Genomic DNA, 15,278 nt, shown 5'->3' with positions numbered 1-15,278 from the left:
AAATGTGGCATCAAGGTAGTACCACTTTCAACTTGGTAGTTTCCAGTACCATTCTCGGCACAAAGTGGTGGCTACCACTGTTAGGGTGGTATCTTTTTTTGGTAGACAATGTAGCTACCATTAGGAGACTAATACCTACAAGGATCACATTGGTAGCTAGTAGTGGTTAGATTGTCCATTGCCTAGACTACTAGACACTAGTATGGGACTGGTAGCTACTAACTTCAGAGTAGTAGTTGCCATGCTATTACTAGTAAAGGTAGCTACCAGCATGGTAGTGGTAGCTACCATACTAGTAGCAACCAGCCTCATGGTGGTGGTACCTGCCATGCTATTACTTGTAAAGGTAGCTACCAGTTTAGAAGTGGTAGCTACTAGTATGGTAGTGGTAACTCCATTCTGCCATTAGATACCACTCCCATGGAAGTCCTATTGGTAGCAAGGTAGTTACCACCATCAACAAGGTAGCTATCAGCGTAATAGTGAGAGATGCTATTCTACCATGAGTTACCATTCTTCCATGAAAGTCCTGTAGGTGGCAAGGTAGCTACCATTGTCAGTTGGTAGGTACACCATTTTTACATATGTTTTTGCATTTGTGAACAGGATTGGCCACCATATTATTGCAAGAAGTATCATCTTTGTTGTTTTGTCAGCCAAAAAATGTCCACGTGACTTGCCTGTGTGTGCTTCTTCTAGGATGGAGAAATCTTCACCCTCGGTAGCACACAATCTCAATTGGTTGTCTTATCCCTGTCAGTACAGTTGATTCAAGATCAGCACATAGTTTTTTTGCTTCCTCTTTGATAGTTCTCATTCATGCCTTACTCAGTCCCTCCGGGAAGATCTTGGTGTTTAAGTACTTAATAATGTAAGTACTCCATTTGGGTGCTACTATTACTCTAAAGAGTGTGACGTGTTCCACTGGTGGTTGTCCCTTATAGGCTTCACATGATTTATGTATTCATGGACGCTTTATCCATGTTTATCCAGTACACACCAAGTCTCATCAGTCTTTGGAATGTTTGCATTTTCCCATTATGAAACCACGTGTGTTGTATATGGGCAAGGCTCAAGGTAGTGCTCATGCTCGTTTGGCTCTACACATAGTCTCAAGATATTGTCATTATCTTTCTTGTATAACCATCCGGCTAAAAGCTGGAGATATTTTGTATGATTAATGATCGATGGTTGTCTTTCTACCTGTAATGATCCCATGGCGAGTAGAGTAATAACTTCTTCACTCCACCTTGGAACCATTTCAATGTTGAACAGATAAGAATCTAGAAGGTCATCATCAATGCCTTTGGGAGCTTCTCCATGGAACAATCTCAAAAGATGGTCTGCTCTTTGGTGCGTTGTACCTTTCTTGACAACCACGATGAAATCAAACTCAAGCAATATGATCAACCATCAAACAATCCTTCCCATATTGCAAGGTTTGTTTACCAGGTACATAATGCTTGGTGGTCAACGAAAAAAACAAACTTTTTCACAAGAAAGTAATGTTTAAACTTTTTGATGACATAGATCATCACTAGGCCTTCTCTTTCCATAGGGGTATAATTCTTCTCTGCATTGTTTAGCTACCTACTGGAGTAACAAATGAGAAAATCCATGTTTTTCTCTCCAGGATGAGCTAATATGTATCCTATGGCATAGACTGATGCATCCACATGGACATGGAAGATCTTAATCCAATCAGGGGCTTGTAATGCTTGGTGGTCAACGAAAAAAACAAACTTTTTCACAAGAAAGTAATGTTTAAACTTTTTGATGACATAGATCATCACTAGGCCTTCTCTTTCCATAGGGGTATAATTCTTCTCTGCATTGTTTAGCTACCTACTGGAGTAACAAATGAGAAAATCCATGTTTTTCTCTTCAGGTTGAGCTAATATGTATCCTATGGCATAGACTGATGCATCCACATGGACATGGAAGATCTTAATCCAATCAGGGGCTTGTAAAATTGGAGCGGAGATTAATCCTTGCTTCAATTTTTTAAAAGTATTCTCGCATTCTTTCCTCCACTCAAACTTAGTGATAAGCGCATAAAGAAGTTAGCTATAATAGGATACATGTATATGAAACATATATAATACCCACAATGGCCCATAAATGCTTGTACCTCCTTTACTTTGGTTGGTCTTGGAAGTGCAGCAATCACCTGTATTTTCTCTTGATCAGTGGAAATCCCATTTTTGGACAGAATGTGTCCCAAGATTTTACATTGCCTTACTATGAATGCACATTTCTTAGGGCTTAAGCAAATACGGTAAGATTTTCCTTTCTCAAAGACTTTCTCCAAGTATGTTAAGTGCTCATTTCACAATTGAGAATGTATGCACATATCATCCATGTATATTTCCAAAAATTGTCTGAGATGTTCCTTGAATGCATGACTCATTAGTCTCTAAAAGGTGGCACAGGCATTGACCAAGCCAAAATGCATTACCCTATATACAAATATGTCCCGTTTTGTTGATCCTCTGGTTTGATGGTCAGTTGGTTGTATCCTAAGAACCCATCCAAAAAACTATAAGCTCCTTTCCTTGCAACTCTCTTGATCACATGATCTACTATCAATAGGGGATAGTTGTCTTTGATGGTAGCAGCATTTACCTGTTTGAATCTACACAGACTTGTAATTTTCCATTTTTCTTGGGCACTACCACAATCAGAGACACCCAATCAGTGTGTTCAATCTCATAGATAAACTTCGCGTCCTTGAGTTTTTCTATCTCTTCCTTAATATTTTTGGCAAACGTCTCATTGTATGTATAGGCATGTTGTCTGCGAGGTTTGGAATCACTCTTAAGGGGTATCATTTGTTGACAAATTTCTAGATCTATTCCATTAAGATCCTTGTATGACCATGCAAACACATCTCTATGTTGTCGGAGTGTTGCTATAAATAGATGTTCTTCTTCTTCCGTAAGGTTAGTTGCAATGTATGCCGGCTTTGGTTCCTCCCTTGGTTCCACAAGGTCTATTCACTTGGCTTTTTTTGGCCCATCGTATGAGGTGGTTCTTTGGGGTCTTGTTTTGGCTTTTGAACTATAATTTTTCTATCTTCTTGGATAGTGTATCTTTTGTAGTGGGAAGGTGCGTCAAACCTATCATTGTCAGATTCTTCCTCAGTGTCCAACTCCGTTGTCCAAACTTCTTCAAAGTTTGTTTCAATTCTTTGTATCTTTGTTTGTGCTCTATTTTTTACAGTTCCGTTGATTTTTCAGAAGTGTTCTTGAGTTTTAATTTTGGTTTTCTTCTCTTTTTTGGATTTCCTCTGTCTATTGAGATAGGTTTCATACACCTTCTTGAGATCTTGTCTTTAAGGCAATCAGTTGCTTCAACCAGCCTTAAATACAACGTTTTGTTTTTTAAGAGAGGTATGGGTTTTTCTTTTCTTTGATCTCGTTTGTTCACACGTCTTTCCTGGTATCTACATTGTCTTTGTAGTTTTTGGTTGGGAAATTTTTAAAAAACAGCTTGTTGATCCTTGAGTTTGATGTCTTTATCGGAGCTACTAGAGCGCTCCTCCTCCGCATCGTCCTCTAAAGGTCTGTCCTAGGAGTCTTGGAATACTTCCTCATCATTTTTGCTAAGGTCTCTTATGGAGATCTCATCCACTATGCATTTGCAATCTGTAACTCCCTCCACGTCAGGGTCTTCTGATCCTGATTTTGAATTCAAGATAATTCTCGTCATCTTGAATGGAATTATATCATATCCCTTTCTCATCACAGAATTTGGTTAGTGTCACCTCATTTACACACATATCAAGGGTGGCTAGTATTTGCTGCCATCCAAATGGTTTGAACATCTCTTCCGGAAAAGGCTCTTGTACATACGCCTCATCCGATTACTGGTCGTCGAGAATGCAATCTTCTTTTCTCAAGCTTCCACACTCCAAAGCTCTGCACATCCAAATATGTGCTTTGCTTTGTAGCCATGCAGGTATCTCCCCTTCTTATTTAGTTGTGGAGTTTAACTCTTCCCCAGGGGTTCACTAGACATCTCTATGACTATGATCTTTGACATTGATCTTCATAGTGACCTCCTTGTGTCTTAAGTAGATATAGTCATAGCCCCAGTCTTGTACCATTTTGAGCTGATGCATGAATGGTCTGCCCGATATGATATCAAAATTGCTGCTCTTGTCAAAATTCATTATAGCAAAGGTGTGTTCATAAGCAATGCCACAAGAGGATACAATGATTTGTGCTAATATTCCTATTGGTCTCTCCATGTATCCATCCGCTAATTGCAGTTTCATTCAGCTTTTCCTTAGGCTTTCCCCTTTTTCTTCTACATCCCTTTGGTTGCTATGGAAATTCCAACCCCACTATCTAATATTGCAACCACCTTTACTCCTTTTTATACCACAGGTAAGGTAGTGTTTCCTTCTTCTCCCTCGTAGTAGTCTCCCACCTTATTTACGGGTACAGGTTTTGCTTTAGTCTAGTCTGGTGATTGATTGTTTGATGTCTTTGAAGGAATGATTTGTTGCGGAGGCATCAACCCTATTTTTTGCTTTTAAAAGTCCCACTTCTTCCCAAAGATGAGGTCTAATCTACAGTAAATCGGATAAGTTAGCATACAATGGATAGGAGACGGCATCAACTCATGAAGAGTCTTAGTGTCCATATCTTAGGATGAGATTTTATTTGAGATGGTACTTTCCTAAATTTTTATCTTGTTTCATGGTCGCCAATGAATGAAGGTAAAGTTTTTAAAGTTTGAGGTTTGTTGTCTTCCAACATCTCTGTCGTTGCATCACCGTATAGTGATCGGATATCGCCGAGGTAGAACTCATGGTCTAGATTGATCTCAGTGATAGGGGTTGACTCAAGGGTTGCACTTCCTTGCTTTCTATTTCCAATATCCTTCCACAGACCCTGTGGCCATGGTTCTTCTACTTCCGGAATAGGCGTCACTATTTTTGAGCCCACCCGGCTGTGGTATTGGCTACTTTTCTCGTATCTAAAGGTGTCTCAACTCCCAGCTCTTCTTGCTCTCTGTTTGCAAGGCCTTGGTTCCCCATTTCATGGATTCTTTTGCGATTTAGTACCTCCATTTTTGGAGCATCTAGAACATGTGGTTCCATAAGACCTTGGGCCGCTTGGGTGAGCTCCTTGTACATCTGCAACCTCTTTTTCTCATACCCTGGATGAGGATATGTTAACCATCTATGCTCTTGGGTTTGATTGTGCTTTAGTATAGCTTCATAAGCCTTCAAAATTGCATCTAAAGGCTCAAAGACTTTTTCCACCAAGACCAAACCTCTCAATGGTATGTCTGATGGTTTTACTATAACAACTTTCTCCTTACGATCCCGTTCCAATCTCAATTGTTCTTTGGTTTTCTGCAATTTGGTTTCTAATGCCGAATCTTATTTTATCCTTTTGGCTTTTATCTTGTTCCTTTTTTCTTTCCAAGATTTTCTAAGGGTCCTAACCAACAAACTCTCTATTTCAGTTTGACTGGGTGGGAAGATTTTGTCTCTCATAAGTATATTCCTTGTAGCTTCCTGGGCTTGTGCTATCGTTACAGCATTCATTGGAATCATTTGTTCCATTTTTTATCCACTTGAGCTTGATACAACTCCAATTTTGTTTATGGTAGCTTTCCCTTTGTTATCAAGATTTTGTGGATTGTGTGGAGTTAGATGGTCACTTGTACATCCCTCATAGTACCCAAAGATTTTGATGTGCTCTTCTTTGTGTGGAAAAATACTTGCCCAATGATCACCTCCACATTCATAGCATGGTCCTACTGGTGGTTGTACAGGTTTGTAGTTCTAATTTTCCATGAACATGAGCCTATTTTCATCGATCAAGTAGTGGTTTTCTGTTGGTTGTGTTATGTACGATGGTTCTGTCATCCCATCAAAACCTATCCATGTAATCTATCCTTCAGGAGCATAAGCACCCTCTCTCATAAATGATGTTTCAATCTTCAAAGTATGAAACTACCAGCATCATTCTTTGATCCGCAGGTGCTTCTACAGGTTGTGAAATTCTCACCATGGCTCTATTTTCTTGGGGTAAAGGAGGTTGTCGTCCCAACACATGTTGAGGTTTTTTCCCCCTTAAACTGCATTGTTTTGTCATATTTGGTATCTTGGAGGTGGTGACAAATGTTGCACTCCAAGTGGTCCGTATGGTCTTTCCCTAACATAGTTTCTATTGTAGAAACATTCGTGGGTCTCATGGTTTGTCCATTTTTTCTCGATAGCACACCACTTCAATACACACTATACATTTGCTCCTAGTCTCAGCTGCATGTTTGCACCACTAAGTCTGATGGTCTCCTCCACAAGTGTCACATTTTTGTGTGGGATATTGTTGTGTGTTTGGGTTTGTCATGTTACCTTCGTTCATCCTTCTTATCACTTCCTCAATCATTTGATCAACGTCCGGCATAGTCAGGTTTTGCCCTCCCAGTTTCAATGTGGATTCACTAGTGGTAAAAGAGGCACTACTTATCCCTTGGTCAGTATCCTTAGTCATGTCCCCATACACTTTACAATTGTCTACTAGATAAAGTGCCTCTCTAGTGACTTGCTCGAAGGTAACACATGCCTTCAAGTGCAGGTCCTTTTTTAGAGTCTCATTCCACAATCCCTCTATGAAAAGAATTGATAGTCTCTCACCCTGAGGTAACTCTCTCATGGGACATCTTTCCATGTACTGCTTGAATTGAAGCGAAGCTTACTTCACCTTTTCTTTCTCCTTTTGTCTAATTGCATAGATTTGGGAGATTGTATTATGCTTAATCCCTCTCTTTGAGAATTCCTCTGCAAATTCTTGTTAAAAAAAATTCTATGTTGGAAAAATCTTGGTTGTTTAATGGTTGGAACCAGGCCAAGGCCGTTCTTTCTAAGGTCAATCCAAATCCTTCATACTGAGTATGGAAATTCGTCACATACTCAGCCCTCAACACTTGTTTGAAGATTGAAACATGTGCATACGGACCTGACCCACTATACTCTTTGGGTACACACTTGGCCACTTGAGATGGTCACATGCATCTAGTTTTGGCAACCATTCTAACCACTCCTGCTCCTCCTGATAGGGTCTCTCTAGCTTTGTATTTTCCCCTTGGTATTACAATTGGTTTCCTCTCCGCTACTCTTTCATCCAATCATTATGTTCGATCTCATGTAAAAATTGGAGGGGCTCTAGTTGCGTAAGTCAAATCAGGTGCTTCACTGTCCCTGTGTGTGTTCAAAAAAGCTCTAGATCCCAATGATCCCATGGGTCCTACATTCGAGAATTGTTTGAATCTTCCACTCTCGTTCTTACTGGACTTACATATCCATTTTATGGTCTTGTTTGGATCGTCGTGGGTCTAACTTGTTCGTGGGTTACATAATATTGATGGAGTGGTCCACCAAAGTATGTATACCATTCTAACTCCTTACAGTCTATAGGAGAATATTTATGACCATGCTTATCCATCATGATCACTTGGATATTTTGCCCCTCTGTGTATGTAAAAACATACAGTCTCTTGTGGTCGGTCAGCTCCTCAATGCGGGGTTCATCACATCTATAATAGAGTGCTTGTTCTCCATTATTGAATTTATATAGCCCCACATAGGTGTTGTCCGTATTGATCAGCTCCGTCTCATTAACGTGCATGAGCACAACGTTTTGTCCAACTCGGGTGGTTCATCCATTGATTCCTCATCTACTTTGTCCTTGGTACCATTCAACCCCCATTTGTCCACAATGAAGGGGTTATGCACGACTAGATACATCATTCCTTCCCGGTCAAAGTATTTATCTCCGTTATAATCCACATCCACAAGGTCCTTGAACTTGCAATTTTAGATACAATAGCTTGACATCCAATGTTGGCCTTAAATGACCTACAATAGCTTGACATCCAATGTTGGCCTTAAAGGACCTGCCCCTATGGAAGTTCCTTCCTTAAAGCTCACCGTGTTGAATCCCTCGGCCATTATGGTGTATGATCTTTTCGATGATGTATGAGATAGACCTTCCTCTATAATGGTCTCTAGCGGATGCAGAGGTTTTTGATTCACACTCTCTTCAGTTGAAATGTTGCTCACTTGGTCTCTTAGGCTAGGGTTTGTATTTTGGTATAACCTTCCTCATTGCAAGTACATGAAAAAATGACTTTACAAAACCCCAATCTTGTTACCTCATTGGCTGCCTTGTGTTCTCTCCGGTTTGACTTACTTGTTGAGCTGCACCCTCTAGCTCTTGCACCGTGTAAAAAATGCTCGATGGCTATGAGTTTACAGTCGCTCTACTAGTCCAAGCTTACAGTCGACAAAATTTTATCCCTCAATTTCACCAATTTCACAATTTTACTTGTAGCACCCACAACTTAAGTCCAATTTTAATTTTGAAAAGACCACTAGGGTCCTGGAGACTATCTCTGGCTGTGGTGCAATTCTAGTTTCAGTGTGTCTTAGAGGAACATGGATCGTGATCCATGTACCTTAGTGGAAAAATTGGATGGTTTTGATCCCACACCTAGCCCTTGGTCTAATGATCTCAAGTATATACTTTTTGTAAAATTTGGGTATGTTTAGGGTGGACAAAAGTCAAATCCTAGCTTTGTTTTGGTCCTTTTTTATTAAAACTGATTTTGCCACTTTTTACCCCCTTCTAGATTTGTTTTCACTTCTTTGCTTTGGGAACTTTTGTTCAAAATGGTTTAAGATCCTCACTCATCCAATTTTTGTTTAAGATTTCAAGAAAGATACATGGATCACTATCCACGTTGGGAAGCCAAATTTCCTTTTCTTGGTACCATTAGGATCAACATGTTTACTAGATGCTCTGGCATCAAAGCTTTTGGATTTGAACTAGTTTTTGTAGCCAAAATTGAATTCTCAAGTCTGTTCTGGCGGTTTCCGAATATCTACTAATTTTTGCCTTTTTCACCTTTTGTAAACTTTTTTGCCAATGGTTCTTTTGGGAAATGTGTTTCAAATTGTATCAATTACACACTTGTCAATTTTCAGCCCAAAATCATGATGAGGTACATGGATCGCGATCCATGTTTGACCTCATTTTGACATGAGATTTGGTCAACTTATAGTCTTGGTTATGTGACACTCTCCCCCAAATCTTTTTGAATTTGAATCACTTTTGCTTAACCAAAAGAAAAATTTTGTGTCTACTTTGTGGTTTTTGGCTATCTAGCAGAATTTTGGTGTTTTGATCAACTTTTTGCACTTTTTTGTTGTGGTCTCTTTTGGAAAAGTTGTTCCACAAGTTATCAAGGATGTACTGGTCAAATATTAATCCCATATGTCAACCAGGTACATGGATCATGATCCATGTTGGGAAGGACTTTGTCATGAATTTTTGTTCTGCTAGTTTCCTATTCCTCGTAGAAGCCAAATCTCACCCCTTTTTGAATTTGGAACACTAAAAGTTCAATCTCCCCAAATTTTAGATTTCCAAGGTTTTTTGTAGATTTGTCCAATTTCCTGATTTTGGATGTACTTAAGCAATCTATTTATGGTCACACTCAAAATTCTCGTATCTGGGAGCAAGCTTAAACAATGGGTGACAATTTCTAGTCAATTGGTCATAGAGGTACACGGATCGTGATTCATGTTCCTCAACGGCAAAACTGGAAAGATATTGTTTAGTTTGTCTCCTGCAAGATTGTTTATCCCTTTTTGCTGGGTGTTTTTGTGTTTGAATCAGCTTTGATGCTCTGACCATCAAATTTTCAATTTTTCAGAGTTATGGTCTTTTGTTACCAAAACATGGTTTTGGACAGTTTTTACCCTGATTCTTTTAGCCCCATTTGATGGTTGAAGTTGTTATTTAACCTACTCCTATGAACTGAAATGAATCTATGGATGGAAATGAATAAAACAATGCAAAAATAACAATGTAATGGATGGAGAAGCAGTTCTTTCCAAGCATAGAAAGAATGAAATGCCTTTTGTATCTCACTCATAGCTCTCCTTGCTCTTAAAGAGTAGAACTGGTTAGCCCTCAACTCCAGTCTCTACCAAGCACTAGTCACTTGTCTAGTTGCTTACCCAAACCATCCACACACACACACACACACACACAACAGTGGATCGATAGAAATTCATATAAGTAAAACATCCTACATGGTAATAACTTGCTCAGTGCACCTTTATCTCAACATGGCATCTCCCTTAATCTAACCATGACACAAGGTTGGTATTGTGTATCTAATTAGGCAAGCTTTAGCTTCTAACATTATCTTTTAAAGAAGTGATTAGATGGGCATCCCCCACTATGACCTTGATAGGTGTATGACCATTTTCTTTGCAAGAGACATCGACACATTTGAAAGATGGCATCCTAGACATTACCAACATTTTCCAAACTGAGAATACACTTGGAGCACTTGTCACACAATTATTTTTCATGGGTGCCTGCATTTTCCCTGCTGCATCTTTGTCCCCGTAGCTTTCAAAAATGATGTCCTATGATTCTGTAATGCAATGAAACTATTGTGTAGCTATGCTTGAGAAATTGAGCACACTACTTTACATGATCAAGATGAACTTTTAGCATGTTTGGCTAGTTACAATTGATGAAACATGACAAGTGTGACGAGAAGGATAATTAATTGGAGTACATGGCCTCTAACGCAGATATGCTCCATGGTTTTTGGGGCAAATTATATACATTATAATATTGAAGCATGTTCCATGGAATGCATACATGCCACATCATCCTAGTTTCACTCCACCCTTCCAATGCTAGCTCAAACATAATCCACAATCACCCTAGGAATTAAGAGGGATTTCTTATAGTGGCATGGCTTTCCACACACACACACACACACACACACACACACACACACACACACACACTGAGTGAGAGAGAGAGAGAGAGAGAGAGAGAGAGAGAGAGAGAGAGAGAGAGAAGGTTTGGTGATAATCTCAATTTTGAAATGTATGAATTGTGGTCAAACGAGGTAACCAAGAAAACCCAACTCCCCCATAATAGGGGTCGATAGATGATGAAAAACAAGGTAGCACATAGAAGAAAGAGTGTTATTCACTGGGAAAGGATGGAGTGAGCAAGGGAGTTGAGCGATATAAGAAATCATGAACGCTGCATAAGAGAAAAAAGGGGCAGCGCTATATTAAAAGGAGGGGAGCATTATAGAGCAGGCCAAAGACAAGGGCATAAGGAGCACTACTAGAGGAGCATGCGTGAGTGCAGGATTGGAAGCGGCATGAAGAGAGGAGGAGGAGTCACCACCAAGAGAGGGAGATCCCATAGCATAAAAAGGAGAGCTCATGAAGTGAGAGATAGAGATAGCACAAAGAATACGGGTTTCTCTTCAACATCAGTTTACATAGAAGCAAAAGAGCTGCCAAGGCTAGAAAAGAAGGACATAGGGCACGATGAAGGCAACTCATCATGGAAAATCGCCACACCAAATTAGAGAATGAATATCCATCAATATACACTCATTTTTTTTGAAACAGTCTTGCCATAATAACTTTCAACTATATTTTCAAATATGTGTCAATTTTCTCTCGTATTTAAGGGAGGTTGTCTTTGGGTGTCGTGCATGCAAAGAGGATGCAAGCTTGTGGGAGAACAAGTGTATGCCATTCTGTATCTACATCATTATCACAATCTCCTTTCACAGAAGACTCAACAATAGCTACACTTGTAATGGAACCAGCCTCTTTTGCCTTCAATTTTGGACTCTGCTTGATCAAGTGATTATTAGCTTTACAATAATGGCAACACATCTTCTTTTTGCCCTTTTCAACAGAATTTCCAGACCATGTGTTGCCAGCAAAATCATTAGGAACAGGTGCCTTTCCACTTGTAGAAGAACCATGAGAAGTGGTTGCATTACTGTTACCACTTCTTCTTTGAGCAGCAATAAAGGCATGTTCAACTGCATGTTCTTTAGTTTTATTTTTTCTTAAAAAGTGACTCTTGCAACAACAATGTGCATAATGCATCAAACTTGACATGTTCAAGGTTTCCTTGGGTCATAAGTCTCCAAGTACTAGCAAAAGTTTGATAAGAATCTGGCAAAGCATCAAGAACAATCTGCACAAGGAAACTGTAAGAAATGACTTCGCCTGCAGAAATAAGTTTCTCATTAATATCCTTGATATCATCAAGTAAAGTGTTCATTTCATCTTCCTCATGCATAATGTTTAAATCCATCCCTTTACGCAACAATGCAATTTTAGCCTCATTGCGACTTGCACAAAGATCAGTCAGAATATCCCAAGCCTGTTTTGTAGATTTACCTGAATGAATGTTAGGAGTGATAGTTCACTTCACAAATAATGCAATCAATGCATGGGCCTATTACATCCCAATAGCCTGCTTAGCTGTAGGCAAAACAGTTCTAGCAACAGCAATCTTGTCACCAAAACCTGCAACATCCTCAACATCACATGTATCCACAGAACCAGGATGTACATCAATACCCTGAACAGTGTGTCAAAGGGATAGTATTCCAAAATCCCTTTGACACAAGAACATGTTGCATCATATAAGCCCACATCATAGGGTAATTGTCCCCATCTAATCTATCCTCAGTAGCAAACATCTTGAACACATCTGTGTTGTTGTCAGCCATGGAAAATGCCTGCACCTGATGTGGAAACTGCCCAAAAAGAGAAGAAACAAAGTTTGACCAACAGGTGCTATATAGCACAACCCGTAGAAGACTATAAGGGACCTGTTATGTAGAAAACAGCACTAACAAAAAGAGTTTGGACAAGATCGAAATGCAAAAGTCATGTTAGGACGTCCTTCCATGTATCAACTAAATTTGGTTGTGAAAGATTTGGAGTATGATTGCATCTATCAGCAACATCTATCCACGACATGACAATGCAACCACTCAAGTCAACCTAAGAACACACCAGTACCAAAATATAGGCAAACTACTAGTTGCTCAATTTGAATTGTAGGATATGAGGATTCACAGGAATTTTATGGAAGGGAACATAACTTTTCGATGTTTGAAGTGGTTGAAATGGCCCCTTGTAGTCCTCAAGGTAGAGTAAGTGGCAATTCACTCATTATGATGGCTATTACTCTTTTCCACTAATGAGATTGAACCTCCAGATTGGATGCATGTTCTAGCTACTATAGAAATCTGTACTCTACCATCTACGAGTTGATTTTGTGATGATGACGGCCATGATATTGTGCCCTTGCAAATAATTCAAGTGCATAATGGCCAAGGTGACCAAGCTAATGATATGTTTTCTATCCTGTTGCTTATGATGAATGACACTTAATCCAATGAGGAGTTAGTAGAGCAGCGGGTTAACAACCTTCTTACATATATTCCTCTAGACTGCAACAAAGGAAGTTTCATATGTTCATGGAATCAAAGTTAAAATTTGTCATAGCCTCTTATGTATCCAAGAATGTGATGTCCAAATAAGAAAAAGTGATACAACTAGGATATCACATGGTAATTTTTTTAACAAAAACTTTAGAAATAATAACATGTTATTTCTAAGGTGGGCACGGTCCCTTCACCCTACCTTCAAACTAGAGCTCTCAAGTCTGTAAGCTTTCACACGCCAATATTTTTGTGTCTTCTATGCTTGAGCATACTTGTGCTATGGCCGGATATGACTTCATACTCTCTTTGCTTTCCATTGATTCTATCATCTATTTCTCTTTGTTTCTAAATGTATGTCTATGTGCATGTGCGATCGTATGTGCGTGTGCTTGTTTGCATTCAAAGAGAGGATCTCTCCAGTTGTGTGTGTGCGCAAGCGTGTGCGGGCGTGCACACGTACGCACGCACTTATACGCACCCTATATCTAATGATGAGTGTAATTGCATGATCTCTTGAATGATGTGATTATAAATTAAGATAAACTATGTGTTTTGCTAGGTATGTCTGTTTTCTTGCTTGATTTGATGAATTTTAAGTTTTAGCATCATATGTGTGTGTATTTGTGATCTCCTATGCTCATTGTATGGTGCCTATATGCCCTAGCTAGTATTTGAGCTCACTAGATTGAGATTTTTCTTTTGTTGGTCTAGTGAGTGTAGCACGCCATCACACTACATTAGGAGATCCACCTCCCAAAAAAAAAGAACACACATGTATCATTTGGAAAGCTCATTATTTTTCTATGCAAGCTAAATACTCTATATCTTTCTCTTGATTAAGCATGGATTAGTTATAAATGCTATACTCACTAGTACTTAATGATTGTTTAGTATATATCACAATTGTGGGTAATGAAATTATATCAATTTATCTTACTTATTCTACTCACCAGTTTTGTGGCCTCCCTTTTCACAAATTTATCCAATTTCCTTGCATTGACCATCACCTACCCCTTACTCCAGTAGATTAGTAAGTGATATGGATCTTCTATTAACTAGCGTTTTTAGCTCATACCCAAAAGTCTAAAATTGAGTCTATGTTATCAATATTTTTAGATTTTTAATGGGAAATGTCTCAGAATCCATTTCCTCATCAAGTGGTAACGATAGCTAAGATCAACTTTCCCATGACTATCTATGCCATACAAACACATGCATTTAACTCATGTATAGGTAGGAATGTGTACCCATAGAGCTCACTTTGACAACACCTCCCCATTGGACTTGAACCATCACCCAAGCTCGTGACTTTAAGATACTTGATTAAATCTTCCCCTTCAAGACTAACAATCTGGTTGTGCTCCATTGGGATAGCTTTCAATAACACTAATACCTTGTCTTCTTTTCAAATCTTTGTGTGTGTGTGTGTGTGTGTGTGTGTGTGTGTGTGTGTGCGCGCGTGCGTGCATGCATGCTCATGCTCGTGCGGGCAGCTTACACAATAGCTAAATACAAGTACCCATATTAGTGTTGTTGGCCATGAGTGTTCCTAACTACAAGTACTAGCTACAAGCTTCGCATTCGAACAAAGAACTTCAAGGAGCTTCAAAGTTTCTCTCTCTAATTTCTTAAAGGACAAGAAGTTAAAATTAATCCGTCCTAACTGTTGGCGTCCCCTTATTCAGCTAACAAGACATGGTGCCTTCAACTCTTGACAAATGAGAAGAAAGTGTTGCTCTGGATTTGTGACACCAAAAATGTCGTCTCTTAATTTAGCTCAAGAAACTCTTACTTTATTTTTTCCAAAAATTTGGTTGAATTTTTACCTAACCTCACTATTGTAGTAGATTTCTAAGGGGTAGGGAAAGGACCTGTTGTGTCCTTTCCCCATATTGCAAGTGACCCATTGGTGACCGATGGAGGCCGGGAACCATGGGGAGTTGCATTGAGGG

This window comes from Adiantum capillus-veneris, chromosome 4 (assembly GCF_014529385.1).
Source record: "Adiantum capillus-veneris isolate H3 chromosome 4, ASM1452938v2, whole genome shotgun sequence".
Classification (NCBI taxonomy): domain Eukaryota; kingdom Viridiplantae; phylum Streptophyta; class Polypodiopsida; order Polypodiales; family Pteridaceae; genus Adiantum; species Adiantum capillus-veneris.
The sequence above is the reverse complement of the archived record's forward strand: the minus strand, read 5'-3'. Positions refer to the sequence as shown.